At 35.3% G+C, this 17,953-nt stretch overlaps 1 protein-coding gene across 4 annotated transcripts in view; it reads right to left on the reverse strand.

The window, feature by feature from the left end:
* Nucleotides 1-11,145, reverse strand: part of LOC131070227 (uncharacterized) — a 71,621-nt gene extending 60,476 nt beyond the window's left edge. The window contains exons 1-2 of one of the 4 annotated variants that reach the window (XM_058005731.2): nucleotides 10,852-11,145; nucleotides 783-855 (exon numbers count right to left, since the gene is read on the reverse strand). The gene's annotated coding sequence lies outside the window, so the exon portion shown is untranslated. Of the gene's footprint in view, nucleotides 1-782; nucleotides 861-10,851 lie in introns of all 4 variants that reach the window. The other 3 variants (XM_058005729.2, XM_058005732.2, XM_058005730.2) reach the window with 3 other exon arrangements.
* Between the last annotated feature and the right edge of the window lie 6,808 nt (nucleotides 11,146-17,953).

Genomic DNA, 17,953 nt, shown 5'->3' on the forward strand with positions numbered 1-17,953 from the left:
GACTTTCATGTAGTCCAGAATGCATGATCTTCATGTTGGCATATATTTGTGTCCCTGTTTATCACTGTCAAAGAAGACCTACATTACTGGGGTGCTTCATTTTTTCTTCTATGGAAATTGACATGTGATCCCCTATTAACATTAAGGGGGAGTGTTAGAACATAATGTTATTAGGGATCACATCCTTATAACATTTATATATAATGTTCTAATATAAGGTTATAAAACCTTATATATTATATGCTTTATAAGCATATCCCATTTGAAATAATTATAATCTAATAACTATTAGATTATTAATTATTTATGAGTGGGGGTTATTGAAAAGGTGTGACTAGTGAAGTCACCCTTCCTCCTATATTTAAGGAGGTTCTCTCTCATTTGAGAGGTGTGTGAATTTGGAGCTTTATGGTGAGTTGTATCACTATGCATATGAGGTATTATTGGCCATGTGGAAGTATTGGAGGAGTGTCCCCAGGTTCATGTCTATTTTATTATAGACTATATTTGTAAGTGTTTTAATTAAATGATGCTTTATGGGGTTTTTTACCCAAAAGGGTTTTCCCCATGTATATCTTGTGTAATGTGTACATTTTGCATGTATGTTTCATATTTCATTTACTTTATAATCTTGTTTATAATGATTAGTATCCTTAGATCCTAATTTCCAACAGAGTGGGATTTTGCATTTCCTTTGCATGGAGAGCATGCCTTTCTATCCCTTCAAACAAACATGAAAAGAAAAAAGTGAATGTGCCACAATGAAAAAATTGCTCACAAACCTTGTTTTAATTTTATGACTTAGTAAGGTCTCAGTACAAAGCCTTGATTCTAATTCTGTGGAACTCTAAAAACCTGCACTGCAAGAAAAGAATGTCAGAAACATGTACCAGTGTTGGGACTACAACCACAAAAAGGAGAGAAAGCTAAAAAAGAAACCCATTACAATCAAAGCCATGCAAGAAATGGGGAAAAAAAATGTTATTAAAAAGGCTTAAAAGATCCTAATTATTTCCATGGCAAGAATTTGTTCTGAAAAAATTCTTTGCAAGTAGTTATGGGGCAACAAAGTTAGTTATTAAGGAAAATCTTATCCTTTTTTATTGTGGGTGGTCTCGAAAAGGCACATGTCTCTTATATTCTTTTCTTGAAATGTGGCTTTTCAGAGTTTTGCAAAAGCAGGAGAAAGGCTCTGTGGCAAGGCCCTACAAAGGCCATATATTAAAATGAGACTCGTGAATGCAATTTTTCCTTTGTAACGAATTCACTCTTTCTTTTCATATTTGTTTGAAGGGATAGAAAAACATATCCTCCATGCAAAGAAACTTGAAAGAGTAAAACAACAATTAACAACAAAAACCACCAACTTATATGTATAAAATAAACAATGGTGTTCTTGACAAGGCTTGAATGATTTGTCATTATAAAATTCTAGTAATTTATTGTACCAAAAGTGTCATGAGTAGTTATGAATTTATATGCTGTAGGGAAACCATTGACCTATCAAAATATAAGGCTTTATTTTATTTATGCATTAAAAATATAAGATTTTGAAATATTTAGATCATAACAAATATATAGGGCCAGGCAATCAATCCTTCATTGACTCCACAATGAATCAGGTTGGTTTGCAAGAGCCTAGAGGCAGAAAAAGTTTAAATCCAATGCAAATAATAAGGTGAAAACACCTATGGCGCCTATTGAAACTGGAGGGATGGCAATGGCACTGTAGTATCCCTTGACTAATCTGACCTCAAGTTGCTGATTAAACCCTCAAGGAATATTGTCGAACACTTTGCATACAATGCCTGAACTTGCTGTTATGAGTTTCTGTTTGTATTGTTTCGGTCTTGTATGCTGAAATTGATGTTTTTGAATGCCTCTAACCACGAAAGATTGACTAACAATGTCATAGAAATGATATGCCAACTGATTTTGACTTTTTACATGCATATGAGAAACTAAAAATAATAACTACAGCTACTTGACAAATCATCAAACACTTGGCATGCAACCTCGTAACTCCTTCATTAGATGCAAACCAAGTATATTACTGATATACAACTATTCTAAATGATGATTAGATATCACTATGAGTTCATGGCAATAATATTCTGAAAAGACACTCATACAGCAGTGGCATTTTATCAAACATATTGCATGAAACACAATAAGTCAGAAATAGCTATTAAACCTTCATAGTCATTTCATCAAACATTTACCTTGCTTCCTTTACAACCTAAAAAACACCCTCACTGACTGTCTGAAAACTATAAGAGAAATAACAATTATACAATAAGGATGATTTGCTAAGGAAACAAGGAACCTTTCTTCCAAATCGTGCTAGCACTGTGAGAAGCAGAAACAACAATGAAAAGTGAGAATGCTTGCACCTGGTACTGTTCTTCATACAGCATAATACTAGACTTTTCAACAGCGAATATAATTCTGGAAATTACAAACGAATGGACCAGACATAGGTGCCAAGAGAGAAGAGTTCCACTGTAGCATGCACTATTCACGTTACTGTGGCGTCACTGTTTACGGGTACTGTAGCAGCACATCGAACCCTTGTAAAACCTTTGAATTTTTCACCAATATGCACAAATTGGACCTCTGAATGAAGTCCACAACTAAGCAATGATTCAGTTGGTATTTCACAGCCTCAAGATTGCAAACCAACGAGAGTCTCCATTCCCAATGGCTGATTGAAGGTAGAGAAACCCTTGTCTTCTTCCCACAGATCATAGATGACAAAAATCCATTGCTCAAGTGAATGAATAACATTTTATTTGAATGCCTTAATATATAATCTCCTTAAGAAGTCGGCCCCCCTTCCTTGAGCATTTAATAATCCATTAAAAAAAATATAAAATGTTTGCTCAGTGACTATAAAATATTTTAATATATGGGCACCCACCAAGGTAATAATCAATTACACTTTAAATCACTTAAATTGAGGGTCATGGCCCCATTAATTATGAAAATGCATTTTATAACTTTATAATATAACCTTATTTTAATTTATTATCATTAAAATAACTGTAATGATAATAACTCATTAAATACTCATAAATTCGCCAACCCAGCTGAATATGGAGATCAACACTGCAACCGAGGCCTGTCCAGGTGCCTTACTAAATATAGCAATACTGACTCCACTGAAATGGTGACTTACTATAAATAGTATGAAGAATTGAGTCTGACGAAGGCCAAACCTGAACCCACACAGAGCTCTGAAGGAGAAAACACACTGAACACTGCCAAGAAGGACCCTCTAATCATCTATGTTTGCCTACAAGGGTCAGGAATAGGCTAAACCATCCAAAAAAAGCAACAGGCTAAAAAGGGGACATTACAGGCACACAAGGTAGAGTCTAGGCAGGCATGATAGCTTCAGTGGCCTAGCCACTGCTGTTTTGGCTCTGCTTGCTTTGTTGTGGCCTTGTTTAGGGTATTTCTTGCCTTGGGGTTTGTTTGGGTGGTGAACTTGCTTTTGTTTAGCACTGTTTATCTGCTCCTTTTGATTTATGGTTCGACTTTCTTCTGTTCAAAGGTGATTCTTGCTTGAGGATCATGGTGGTTGTCAGTATGACAGCCAAGGGATACAAGGGACTCCCTCTGCCTGCTTTGTTGTGGCCTTGTTTAGGGTATTTCTTGCCTTGGGGTTTGTTTGGGTGGTGAACTTGCTTTTGTTTAGTACTGTTTTTCTGCTCCTTTTGATTTACAGTTCGATTTTCTTCTGTTTGAAGATGATTCTTGCTTGAGGATCATGGTGATTGTCAGTATGACAGCCAAGAGGTCCAAGGGACAGGCTGCACTTAACAGAGGATGAGACCTGTTCATCCAATCATACGAATGCCATTAATGCCGTTCTACATACAGCTCAGGAATTCAAATCTGGTCCTCCCATGGAACCTCAACCAAGGTCAAATGGATGTTTGGAGAAGTGCAAAGATTGTCCTGTTCTGATTATCAACCCAAAGTCCGTGGCTAATGATGTCCTATAATTGACAGTCATGCTATTATTTGCAAGTTTATGGGTTTACAAATTTGTATGCCATTCTTGGAAATGTGACTTAGAAACAAATGGACTCCCAAACGTGATTTGGAAATCACCTTAGCAGCTAACGGATACTTTTATGTCGTGTTTTCTAGGATGGCAAATCAAAATCAGATTTTTGAAAGAGGCCCTTATTTACACAACCAAACAAGTCTCTTCATCAAACGCTCATGTGTGGGTTTAATCCTATAGAGGAGTTACCCTCCAAATTCCATTTTGGATTTGTCTCCCAAGGCTTCCAATGGAGTTTTGGCGGACGAATATTTTGCAATCTATGACAGCAAACATTAGGAAACCCTTAGGGCCTTCTCACCAAACCTTGACAGGAAGATTGCCACCTTTGCCCACGTTTGTGTTGAAATCACTTTGAATAACCTGATTCCTGAATCCTTAGTGATCTGATTGAGCAGCATGAATTGGATTCAACACATTGATTATGAGGCTCTTTCTTTTCGTTGTTATACATGTCATGAATATGGGCTTTTACAGACAAATTGCTCAAAAACGGGTCCTAAATCTTCTCCTCTTATTCCTAAAGTGTAAGTGGTAAAACCAAAAGCAAAGGGCAAGGCTCTGATGCAATCTATTAGGCTGGATGTAGATGGTTTCATTCCTATAAAATCTCATACAAACGCAAAATTGTTAATAGCTAGCATAAAGATGTCTCTAAAGCAAATTCTGGTAATAGATTTGATGTTCTTGAAAGTTTTGAGGAAATGGTCACTGGGGAATTAGATATTACTATGAATGGACAGGATGTGCACTTCTCAGATCTAACTATCCATCTCTCCCCTTTTCCATCTCTAGAAATACAAAAGTCATTAAAAGAAGAAGAAATTCTTCTCCCTAGTCATCATGGGTCACATTACACACAGCGAGAAAACCCAAAGGCACATACAAAAGGGGTTGGACATTACACACAACAGGAAAACCGTAAGGCACATGCCAAAGGGGTGAGCTCTTTTCCCATGACAGAAACCCAATTAGTGATAGATAAGATCAATGCGTTGTTGGATTCCTGTGAAAGAATTAGGGGAAAAGGAAGATGGTAGAAAGAAGGCTCCTCATGTGTTAGGCCTCCAACAAAAATATATCAAGAAGGGAGGCATTGATAAGATATCAAAGGTAGGGAGGAAAAAAGACCAAGATAAAGTGAAATTGATAGGGGAATCTCTAGTCAAGTCTAGTGCCATCTAGACACTAGATACCCCCCAAAATGATTACAATTTCTTGGAATGTAAGGGGTCTGAGTAGCATCCCTAGACAAAAAGCTACTCAAGATCTCATTATGGATCACCGACCAAATATTGTTTTCATTTAGGAAACAAAGCTTTCAAATGAAGATATGGCAAGTATATCCTCAAAAATTTGGAAGGAGGATAGGGTGTTAGCATAGGAGCTTGGATATCCTCCAAAGGGATGGCTTGCACATAGAAACCTCATAAAGTCACTCTGTCCTAGTGGGCTGGGAAAATAAACTCAGTTTCCATCGTTGTGTCTTCCTTTGACTCGAGAGAATCTTTTCTATTTACAAATTTTTATGCTCCCTCAAAATTTCTAGGTAAGATTTTTCTATGGTCTCATTTTCGTTTTAATTATGCCTACCCTTCGTTGGATTTTAGTACGTGATTTTAATTCAAGAACAAGCCTTGACAAGAAAAGAGAGAGAACTAATCATCTTGGGCCGTCTTCTGACTTGTTGAAGGATAATATATCCTTTCTCAATCTGGTGGATTTGATGCCAAGAAATGGAATTTCCACTCGTGGAATCTATTTCAAAAAGTCTATACAGATATCTTGTCTCATATTTTTAGGTTGGAAATAACTGGTCTTCATTCTCAAAGATTTTGGGGTGGAAAGGATCTGATCATTGGCCTATTATTTTTCATCCCTCAGTGCTCTCAACTCCAAAAAAATCGCCTTTAAAATTCCAACTAATGTCGCTTTGGGATTCCGGCCTGTATAATCTTATGGAGGGATGGTGGTTAAATAGGAAGCCTGCTTTTGGTACAGCAATGTACTCCTTCAAACGGCATCAATTTGTTAAGTTTAAGCTTAAGAACTAGAACAAATTTTCATTTGGAAACATCTTTCAAACTAAAAGGCTTATACAAGAATGGTTGGAGATAGTCATCTTTCAAATTAAAGATGAAGGCATAACAAACAAGCTACTATGGGAAGAATCATTTTATGCAAAGCAATTGTCAAAATGGGAACTTAGGGAAGATCTTCTAGAAACAGAAATTTCAGATAGATTGGCTTCATTAAGGTGACAAGCATAGCTCAATTTTTCATAATTCAGTAAAGGAGCATAGAAATAGTAATACTTTAGTCTCTCTTCTGCTCATGGGGAACAGCTATCCTCCTTTCAAGATCTCTAGTGAAGCTATACGACACTTTTCTTCATTATTTTTTGAACAAAAGACCTAGGATGAGATCAATGAGAGAATCATTCTTGAGTGTATATTCCTCACCTGGTGTCAAAGGACACAAACAGATAGCTGCTAGGACCAATTTCTATGGAGGAGTTAAGGCTTGTTGTCTTCTAAATGAAAAAAGGTAAGGCCATGGACTTGATGGTTTCCCAATAGAACTTTTTCAAGAATTTTGAGAAATTGTACAAGATGATCTATTATCAATGGTCAGAGAGTCCCAGAATAATAAGCAAATGCTAAAAGCCATCAATTCTACCTTTGTTGCTCTAATCTCCAAAAAAGAAGCAGCTTCTTCTTTGGACTTGTTTCGTCCCACTGCACTTTACAATGTGACCTACAAGATAATTACTAAGATCATTGCCAAGCGGCTAAAGAAGTGTTTGATCTCTCTAATCTCCCTGAGCAAGGAGGTTTTTGCCACAGGGCACCAGATTTTGGATGGTGTTGTTGTAGCAGCAAAAGCCATTCACTCCATGTCAACCTTAATGGAAAAGGTCATCTTCATTAAGTTGAACATGTCTAAGGCAATAAGGCAAGGTTAGATGGTCCTTCCTCCACAAGATCTCATAAGCTTTTAGATTTTGTTTTGATTGTGTCAATTGGATTATAAGTAGTGTTTCTTCAACTTCTTTCTCTGTGTTGACCAATGGTATTCTCACAACTCTCTTTTCAATGTCTCGAGGTCTTAAGCAAGGGGATCCCTTATCTCCTTAACCGTTTATTTTAATGGCAAAAGGTTTGGGCCAGTTGATAAAGCAATATCAGGGGAGTGATCTCATTCAAGGTTGGTCTTGGTCCAAAAATATAAATTCTCAAACTCGTCTACAATTTGTGGATGACACAACTTTGATGGGGTTAGCTAAGATGGGGGAAATTTTAATTTTAGGAAAGTGCTAGATATTTATTTATCTGTTTTAGGTCAACAAGTTAATGAAGACAAGCTTAGCATTTTCGTTTTTTATATGCCTGAGATCATTCAGTGTAGAATTGCAGATGTTCTTTGTTTTCATATTGGAACTTTGCCGATGGAATATTTGGGAATTGCTCTTTCTACTAGATGTATGAGAAGAGTTCATCTGAAGAAAATTCTGACCAGATTTTGTTCGAGGATTAATCACTGGACCTTTTGTTGACTCTCCACAGCAAGTTGATTGACTCTATTAAAATCTATTCTCCAAGCTCTTCCCATTTACTGATTTTTAATATTAACTGCCCCTTAACGTTTTCTCAAGGAATTGGATGCTCTCTCCCAGAAATTCTTATGGGCTAGTAATCTTGAAAATTAAAAGTGTAGTCTAGAGAATTGGGACTTGGTTTGACATCCTAAGGAGTTTGGTGGTCTTGGTCTTTGAAAGTCAGAGTTTAACTGTCAAGCTTTAGCTGCCAAATTATATTGGAGATGTTGCAAAAATCCAAGTCCACCATGGGCAAGATTTCTTAGCTCCAACTATTTGGGTGGGATTGCTAATGAAGATATTCCACAGATAGAATTGAGTGAAAGGCTCCTTGATCTAGAATACTTTAAAGAGTGTGGCTTTGCTTATATGAAGGGACTCTTTTGGATAGCTAACAAAGGCAACAATGCCTAGTCTTGGGATGACTCTTAGGAAAATTAGTATTACACTCCTATTTTCTTGTCCTTTCCCCAGCTCCATCCTCTCCGCAACATCTTTTTGGCTGTGGGTTGGTCTAAGGTTGATGATTTAAAGTACTCCATTCCTCTATGAGGTACTTAATTCAAAAGTGGAAGGAACCTTGGAGGTGCCCTAATGGGGGTTCCATGAAGGAACATGATATTTTAGCATCAATTCTGGCTAAGAGACCTTGTTCTTCTTTGAGAAATTCTGATATTTTTGCTTGGGGTCATGAATCAAAAGGAGCTTATTCAGTTTCTCTTGGGAATCGAACCTTAAAATGCAAAAAACAGGGAATGTGGAGTTTCCATGGTGGAAACGAATTTGGCACAGGTTTAGATGGCTCAATTGCAATTTCTTCCTATAGCTTTTAACCCACAATAAATGCCTAACTTGGGACAACATCAAAAAGAGGATTTTCCAAAGACCTTCCACATGTGTTCTACACAGCAATAAGGAGGAATGCTCTATCCGTCTGTTCTTTCAATGTAAGGAAATCCGGAATTTATGGTGAAATCTCTAGAATAGACCTATTATTTATGCTACTTACTTCCTTGTCTAATTTTTGAAACAATTTGGGTCATCTCCCTGCCTCTGCTTCCTTCCTTTTGGTTGCATGGGACATTAGTCTGTCTTTTATATTTTGGCAGATTTGGCTAGAGCAGAATATGTGTATCTTTCAAGAGTGTTGTAGCAGAGTCATGCAAGTCGTCGCGGAGTCATGCAAGTTTGGCTCAAAATCAAAAGAATAATTAACGAGACTGTTCAGGCAAAAATCAGTATGGATGACTCTCTTACCTTTCTAATCTCCATGTGGCTAAACCCATGAGGTTGTCTCTCTGTCCTTCCTCTCCAACTGGTTTCGAAAATAAGGCTCAAACACCTAAAAAGGTGACTAGAGATGGTAAATGGCTTCCGCCTCTCAAGGGTTTCCTTAAACTTAACACTGATGCTTCCTCCATAGGCAATCTGGAATAGCAAGTATTGGTTGTGTAGGTACTAGGTAGTGACAGTGAGGGTTCGCTTTATTTTCTCTTTTCCACCTTTATGGGTGTCCAATCAAATAATTACATGGAAACTTGGGCACTTCTAAAGGTTCTGGAAAAATCCTATGAAAAGGGTTGGATAAAAGCTATTTGTGAAACCAACTCCATGATCTTGTCTCCTTGTAGAATAAAAGGAATTTCCAAAAGGCCTCATGGAGATTGAATGCAGTCTTCAAGCAAATTCTTGGTCTAGCCACAAATTTTGACTCTATATCCTTTTTGCTTATCCCCAAAGAATGGAATAGGATGGCATATGGTTTGGCCAAATGGGTTTCTAAAGGAGTTCGCGGTTGGAATATCATTGACTGCGGTGATTTGGACCATGATAAATCACAGCAGCTCCTCATGAAAATTTATCGTGATCAAAGGGTGCAGTTTGGCCAAATGGTATTCTAAAGGAGTTCGCAGTTGGCATATTATTGACTAAGGTGATTTGGACCACGTTAAATCACAGCAGCTCCTCGTGATAATTTATGATGATCAAAGGGTGCATGGTTAGGTGGCAGGGATGGGTTTGGTTGGGGTTTTCCTTTTAGGTATGATAACTGGTTTTGTAGGATCCCTTGGTGGATATTTCTTCTGTTGTATGTTATATGACGGCTGTCATCTGGAAATCATGTTGCTGTATTGACATTCAAGCCTTCCTGCATAATATTTTATTTTTGCCCCAAAAAAAGCACAAAGTTGAAAACACCTAATAACCATTAGATGCTATTAAAGATAAACAGTGAAAGGATGTTTTCACATTTTTGAACTAAGATTGAGAACCACGTGATGGAAAGAGGGTAAAAATGAAAACTGGCCAAAGATTTCAAAGGGCAGACAAAAGGCCAGGAAAAATTTTGAGCATCCAAGGTGCATTGATACAATACGATTGTTCGAAGAGAATATTACGGCATTAAAAATAACAATATAAAGCCTAATAAGTGCAAGGTCACGCAGAACATCATGAACTGTTAGATTCCTTTGAAAATTCAATGAGATATGGAAGTTGTTGAGCACACACAGACAAGGAATCTTTGAAAATCTCAAATTTAACAAAGACATGAAAACTTGACCACTAACAAACGGTTGAAAAAGCTTTCAGCTCGCGATCACGGCTCCCCACCCTATATGTTTTTCCCTCGATACTAAGATACTAAGGTTAATAGTAAAAATGGACGTATGAAAAAGAAAAATCGGCACACAAGAACCTCGTTTTATCTTGTGATCTTGCCGTGACTAAAGCAATTTATGGCTTGCAAAACTCTAAAAACTCGGATTGGAAGAAAAGAATAGCAGTAACAGGCTAGGAAAAACTTAAAAACAAACATAGAAACTTGACGCCCAAAACCCACCAGCAAATGTAAAAAGGTGTTCCTTATTAAATATTAATTATTGCAGTTGCAAGACTTTGTGAGTACGAAAAATTTTACGACTAGTTACGAGGAATCAAAGTGAGTTGCTGAAAAAGAAAAGCTTAACCCCTTAAATACAAGACTTGATTTTCCTATATGTCAGAGCCTTGCATTTCAATAACGAAAAAAAAAAGGATTTTGAGATACTCAGGCAGTGCAATAGATGCAGAGAAAAAGAAATAGCTTCCCTTGCTGAGGCTTAAAATGCACGAACAAAAACAAGCCAAAAGGGCAGAAATTCAAACAACCCATAACAGAACAAAATGTTAAGCTGACCTTGTCTCCCAGGTTGCCAATCCAACCTATAATGTCCTGTAGGAGAGCGGCGCTCGAACTCAACTCCAAAACATGCAACAAAATTAACAATGAGCTCGCAATGCTGAGCACAGTCGGATCCTTTCGAAGATACCTACAAATATCTATAATTTCAAAGCTTCCATTTAAGCAATTCCCACTGAAATACAAATCCCACTTACTCTGTTTATTGAAAATATAAACTTTAACTTTACTCCGTGTCTGTTCATCAAAATGAAAGCCTACCACATATTTTAATTTTAGAGATAACTAGCAATTGCACACAAGGTATGCCGAAGAGGTATGGAAGGGCAATTTTGAGAACATTTGATCAATTTTTTTCATAAATTTGTATGTTATATGAGATCGATTGGTATCTTATATAGAAAATGATGTTTATGCAACAAAGGTCTTAATGGAGAAGTGATAGCTTCAAATCCACTTTGCATTGCTTAAAAGGATCCAATCATTATTAAAACAAAACCTTTGAACAAGGATTCGATCATTATTAAAACAAAACCTTTGAATCAGGAAGATAATCAAGTTCCACTACCAATAGGCTCATGTTATGTTTGCAATCGAGTGAGAGGAAGAGAGAGATAGAGATAGGGATAGAAAGAGGGAGAGAAAGAGGGGGGGAAGAGCAAGAGAGATAGGAGTAAAGACATAAAGATAGAGAAGAAGATAGAGATATAGATAGAGATGGAGATGAAAATGGAGAAAGAAGAGAGGAATATAGAGAAAAGGACAGAGATAGAAGCTTGAAAAATAAATAAAAAGAGTGAGAGAGAGAGAGAGATAGAAAGATAAAGATAGAGATAGGAAGTGATATATAGAGCAAGAGATATAGTAGTATAGAGAGATAGAGAGATAAAAATAAATAAAGATAGATGGATAGATGAAAGAAGAAATATGGAGAGATAGATATAAAGGAAAATAGATACAAATATAAAGGTCTAGAGAGAGAGAGAGAGAGGTGCGTTGGGAGGGGTGGGTGGTGGGGAAGGGGAGGGGGAATAGAGAGGGAGAGATAAAGATGAAAATATACATAGGTCTATAGAGGAAGAATGAGATATAGAGATATATATGGTGAGATAGAGAGATATAGAGAGGGGAGAGGGAGAGAGATAAAGAGAGACAAAAAGAGAGAACTAGAGATAGACAAATAGATATGGGGAAAGAGAGAGAAATATGGGGAGACAAAGGGAGAGATAGATATATATTAGAAGAGAAGGAAAGAGATGGAGATATACAAGAAGAGAAAGGGAGAGAGAGGTAGCACTAAAGAGATAGATAGTGGGATAGAGAGGGAATGAGAGAGGAAGAGAGAGAGGGCGAGAGAGAGGGCAGGTAGTGATATAGATAAAGGAAAATATAAATAGACAAAGTGAGAATAAGAGAGAGAGGTGTGAGAGGGCTAGATAGAGAGAAATAGAAGGATAGAGATTATACAAGAGAGATGGAGTGAATAAGAGAGAGAAGGGGGGGAGGAGATATATATGGAGATAGAGATGGAGGGGAAAGAGTGGGAGAAAGAATGTGATAGAGATGAGCAATAGAGATAGGTTTAGAGAGAGGGTGAAAGATAGAGATAGAGATAGAGATAGAGACAGAGATAGAGATAGGGAAGGAGAAACAAAGAGTGTGTGTATGAGTTAGAGAGAGAGAGAGAGAGGAGAAGTGGAGAGATTAAAAATAGAGAAAGATGGTGATAGAAAGAGGTAAAGATAGGAATAGAAAGGAAAGACAAAGTAGATATAACTTGTGATATGTAGAGAGAGTAGGAGAGATGAAGGGAGAGGAGTGTGTGTGTGTGTGTGTGTGTGTGTGTGTGTGTGTGTGTGTGTGTGTGTGTGTGTGTGTGTGTGTGTGTGTGTGTGTGTGTGTGTGTGTGTGTGTGTGAGAGAGAGAGAGAGAGAGAGATGAAGATAGATATGGAGAGGGAGAAAGATATATATAAATAGGTTGAGAGAGAGAGGAGGAGGGCTAGAGGAGAAGGAGTGAGATAAGAAGTGGGAGCCATAGGAGAGACATATGGAGGGAAAGAAATAAGGACATATAAAGATAGATACATTTGGAAGGATAGAGGGGAAGAGCTAGAGATGTAGGGAGAGGTAATAAGATATAAATAGGTAGGAGAGAGAGAGAGAGAGAGAGAGAGAGAGAGAGAGAGAGAGAGAGAGAGAGAGAGAGAGAGAGAGAGAGAGAGAGAGAGAGAGAGAGAGAGAGTTCAAAGACATGCTACCCTAAGAACAACTCCCCAAAGACACATGATATCCTTAAACTATTGGCATGAAATGAGAAATCAAAAGTTAGATTCTCTCTCTCTCTCTTGAAATCTCACTCTAAACATTTAATTTATGTTTTAAGTTAAAATTTATTATTTTATATAAATAAAAATTAAAATGTAAAGATAATTATTCTATAATAAATTAAAATTTAATAAAACAAAAAAGTATAAATTAACTTTATTCTATATTCTTTTAATTATTTTTTGTTACACCATAAAAAGACAAAAAATAAAAAGCAAAAAAAAAATTTAGCCTAGTGAAAATTAAACCTTAAAAAAATGATGTTTAGAATAAATTAAAAAAAAAAAAAAAAAGATAGAATATTCTAATAAAAGAAGACAAAATTAAAATGTATTCTTATTAAAAGAATACAATAATAAAAGATAGATTTTTAATTCAAAATATAATAATTCTACAATAATTATAAATTTGATAAGATAAATAATTATAAATTAAATTTATTCTAATAAATCTTAATTATTATTAGTAATTTTATTAAAAGAAAAAAAAAATTTAATGAAAAATAAATCTTTAAAAAAGAAGAAGAAAGCAACTCCTTTTTAATAATTTTTTACTTTTCACTTTTGAAACTTCAAAAAAAGATAGAATATCCTCAAGATTAATTTTTATAAGATATTCGAGACAAGATAGTAAAAGATATATTTTTCCTTACCCGCATTCTTTTTATGATTATTACTATTAAAATAGAATTTTTTTATGTATGATTAATAATATTAAAGTATATTTTTTTAAGATTTTTTAAAAATTAATATAAATATAAACATATGGTCGAGATCAATTCATCCTTCTCCTCAATTTTGAACCATTGATTTCAAAAGTAGGTTGCATATTTCATGTAGGGTATGCCTTCAACATAAAATAAGTGCACAACATTTGTTCTACATGTTTCTATCATCTAGGATATTAAGTGTATTGAGAGTCCATTAAAATGATATTGAGTTCATTCAAATATAAAGGTTTTGTCTAAATGTTTTGCCTTCTCACAAAATCTTCATTCTAATTCATTTCTAAAATCAAAATGTTCTTATGCATGTTTATTTAAATGGTTAAAATAAAATGGAAGGTATCTAGCATTTTATATTTCTTTTAATATGTATTACCATTTTTAAACACCCAAAGCATCCTCCATTGCTATTTCCATAGCCATTACTTCCTATGTCACCTAGCATGACACATATCAGAACTCTTTTAAACATTTTTATTGAAACATGTTTAGGGATCTCACTAAAGTGGACCCTTAAATGTGTCATAGGCACCAAATTTTTCATTTTCAACATTTATAGGTACTAGAACAAGTGATTAAGATGTTGACCTACATAAGACTTCACATCATTAGTTCCAAAGAATCCAACCATAATAGTGTAGGACATTAGTGCATCACCAAAGATGCCATTGTATTGTACAAGGCACTAATGCATACAAAGGATGTGGACACACTCATTTTAGTCCCTAACATATTATTGAAAGAACACAAGTTCTAGTTTCATCCTAATAGTATAGTAGCTTCTTGTCCTCCTCCAACAAACTTGTCTATAATGAAAATTTGGGCATTTTGTCTATCCTTATCCTCTTTCTTTTGATACCATGCTAGCTCAACATCAACTCTCTTGCTTGTTTAAACTAAAAGTGGAAATCATTAGTGGTTTATTTTATTCTTAAATCAAATGATTAGGCAAATTAGACATATTTAGTAATTGAAATTGAGCTCTTTCTTATATGTTATTTATTTTTATTTACATTTTGTGTGAACCCGACATTCTTTCTTGCAACCTTATTGAGTAATCTATGTGTTAACACACCAAAAATGGGTAGTTACACAACTTCATGTTTCACCATAAAACATAACTACTAAATCCAACTTTAAATAACCATAAACCCCCCAACCTTCCTCCCATTATAACTATATCATATCCTACCATATTTCTCTTACACTCTTGTGTTGCATACTATCTTCATCTAGTATACTATCTGTATATCCTCCCCCTTCCCACCCTCCCACTTGCCCTTATTCTTTTATGCCATGTCATCTTCTCCCTCCTCCCTTTCCCCAGCTCATAGCCCGCATCTCAATCCCTCCTTTGTCATGTCTCTCCCCATGCAACTAATTGTAAAAGAATTCAACACTTCACCTTTTTCTACTAGCAAAGAGCAATTTGACCATGATATCCATTATGAGAAAATAGAAAACCATAAGTGTCACATAATGTGTTACATCCAAGGATAGACGACTCGTTGAAAGGTGGTCTTTCTTTATAACAAGACTAGAAAATATTAAATAATAATTTTCAAAATAGTCCTAAAATTGTGGTGGATCAATTTAGGTAACCCCTAGACTTGGTTCAAACTTAAGAACTAAAACTACTAAACACTAGTCTTTTATCAAGACCCTTTTTAGGTTAGATTCCACAATTATGCTAAAAAAAATTGATGAAACAACTTGTTCGCAGATTATACAATAAGGTCACATTCATAACATCTCTCTATACTATTTTTAATAGATATAAAAAATATGACAACAGTCAATTCTTTTACACCAACTTCTTGGTTTGTGTGATTTGTAAAATGATAATTTTATTAAGTTTTCAATCAATAAAAATTATATAGACACCCATAGAAACACCTACCTAGTAGAATATCAACAAAGGAAACCAATTATTTAATGTTTTATAATAACCCCAACCTTAAAAATTGAAATAATATAATGGAAACTTCAATACATCACAAAATAAGCACGAAATGCTAGAGACTTGACAAAACTAATCATTTTTGTCACCCTCAGCCTTGAGACATGTAAATATTCTTATATAACACCTTCAACCTACAAATAATCATGAAAAATATGACCTCCCAACTTCCCATGAGTTTTCTATTTATAAAAACTCTATATGGGAGTATTCTTTGGCATGCGAAAGTAAGAGTTGGACTTTTGATTATAACTTCCAATCATGACTTCCAGTAAAGCATGCAAAAATCAACTCAACATTTGATTCCAAGATAAAAATTCATCCTCATATACTTGCTCTTAACAAATATCTATACATCCAAAAAGAAATTCTAGCAAATTATTACTTAATTGGACATATTGAATTGGACATGAATGAATACTCAACTAGATTGAAATGAATTTAAAGTGGGTTCATGGGTTGAGGAACTAAGCATGAACCACGAAGAGAATCATGTAAATTAAAACTTGATCCAAGTTAAGATCACCCAATTCCATAACTCATGTAATTATGGAACAACATTTGGCTAGCTAAAAGTTAGAATGCAAGTGGAGTTTTTTATAAAAATGTAGTGTCCAAAATTAGGAGGGAATATATTCTAATTTGAATTTTTTTAATTCACCACACTTGAAAGTACACAAATGAATATAAACAAGAAATATAAATATTTACTATGGTTGACGTTAATTGCTAATTACCAATATGCCCACAATGCTTCTACATCACATAAACACTTCTAAAATTCAAATCCTTTATGATGAATGGATATATTGGATGATGGCACCAACCCCTCCTCTCTTGTTGATGCCTCACATACTTTATTGGTATATACCTCTTATGGTATGAAAATTCTTAATGGCATTGATCAATTTATGAATGAGGCCCATCCCTCTCATACTAAGGCATATTTCTCCACTTTATCTTCCTAACCTCTTTCCTCTTCCATCCCACCTACACTTGCCCATACTATTAATCTCACTCCTCTCCTTCACTTTTCATTACCACAAAAATATGTATCTCTTTCAAATGCTTCTCAACCTATAAACTCTAACAAAACTTTCTTCTTCACTCCCTTGATTTTTCCCCACTATAATTTGGTCCCCATGTCATTCCTTATTTTACTTATCTACCTCTTCGAACTGTGACATTCCATCTACCTTCCTCTTTACTCACACCTCCCAATAAAATTTTCACCCTCCTATCCCAACCCATATTGCCCCTACACAAACTCCCTTCACACCTCATAGGCTCATGTTTTGTCCACTTTTTATAAGTTGCATAATAGGCTTTAGTTAAGTTTTATAGCATAAACATTGTAGACTTTAGTTATAGTTTCACTTATCATACTATTAAGCCTTCGTATGAGCACTTATAATATTTATATTTAATGGATCCAAAGATAATACATATATGTTTTTAATTATGTATGTGATGAATGTGAATGGATGATTGTTATGGTTTGAAATGTTGCATGTACTAACTTGATATGTAGCATTTCACTCAGACAAGAAGTCAATTGTTTATGTAGCTGAACATTGTGTGATTTCATGCAATCAAAGGCAAAATCGACTTTGAATAAGTCAAAGGTAGTTCTAGGTATTTTGAGCTATCTAGGAGTGACAATCACAAGTGGAACTCTTCCATAATGTTTCTAACCACTTGAAGTCATGTTCTTTAGTAATTTGTTGTGATGATTTGAGTGGACATTTATGCCTTGAAGTTGTTATGAGTTTTGGTCTTGATAGGACTCTTCATCAGTATATGTTTCCTTCATCTATTCAATAAATCTCTACCTATATTTGGGGATCGAGCAATTATTAGTTAGAAGATTGAGTTGTAGGATTGAATGTATAAACAAGTTTAAGTGTAACTAGAAAAGGTTAACAACATTATGCTTATTGTAACATCTCTATTTTGCAAGCAAGGCATGTATGCTTCTAATGAATGAAATGCAATACATTTTTTTGAATTAGTTTTGTGATTATGTGATACTTTAGAGAGTACTTACCCTAGGGGGCACACTTGAGGTAAAACTACTCTTAGTTTAGT

This window comes from Cryptomeria japonica, chromosome 2 (genome assembly GCF_030272615.1).
Source record: "Cryptomeria japonica chromosome 2, Sugi_1.0, whole genome shotgun sequence".
Lineage (NCBI taxonomy): Eukaryota > Viridiplantae > Streptophyta > Pinopsida > Cupressales > Cupressaceae > Cryptomeria > Cryptomeria japonica.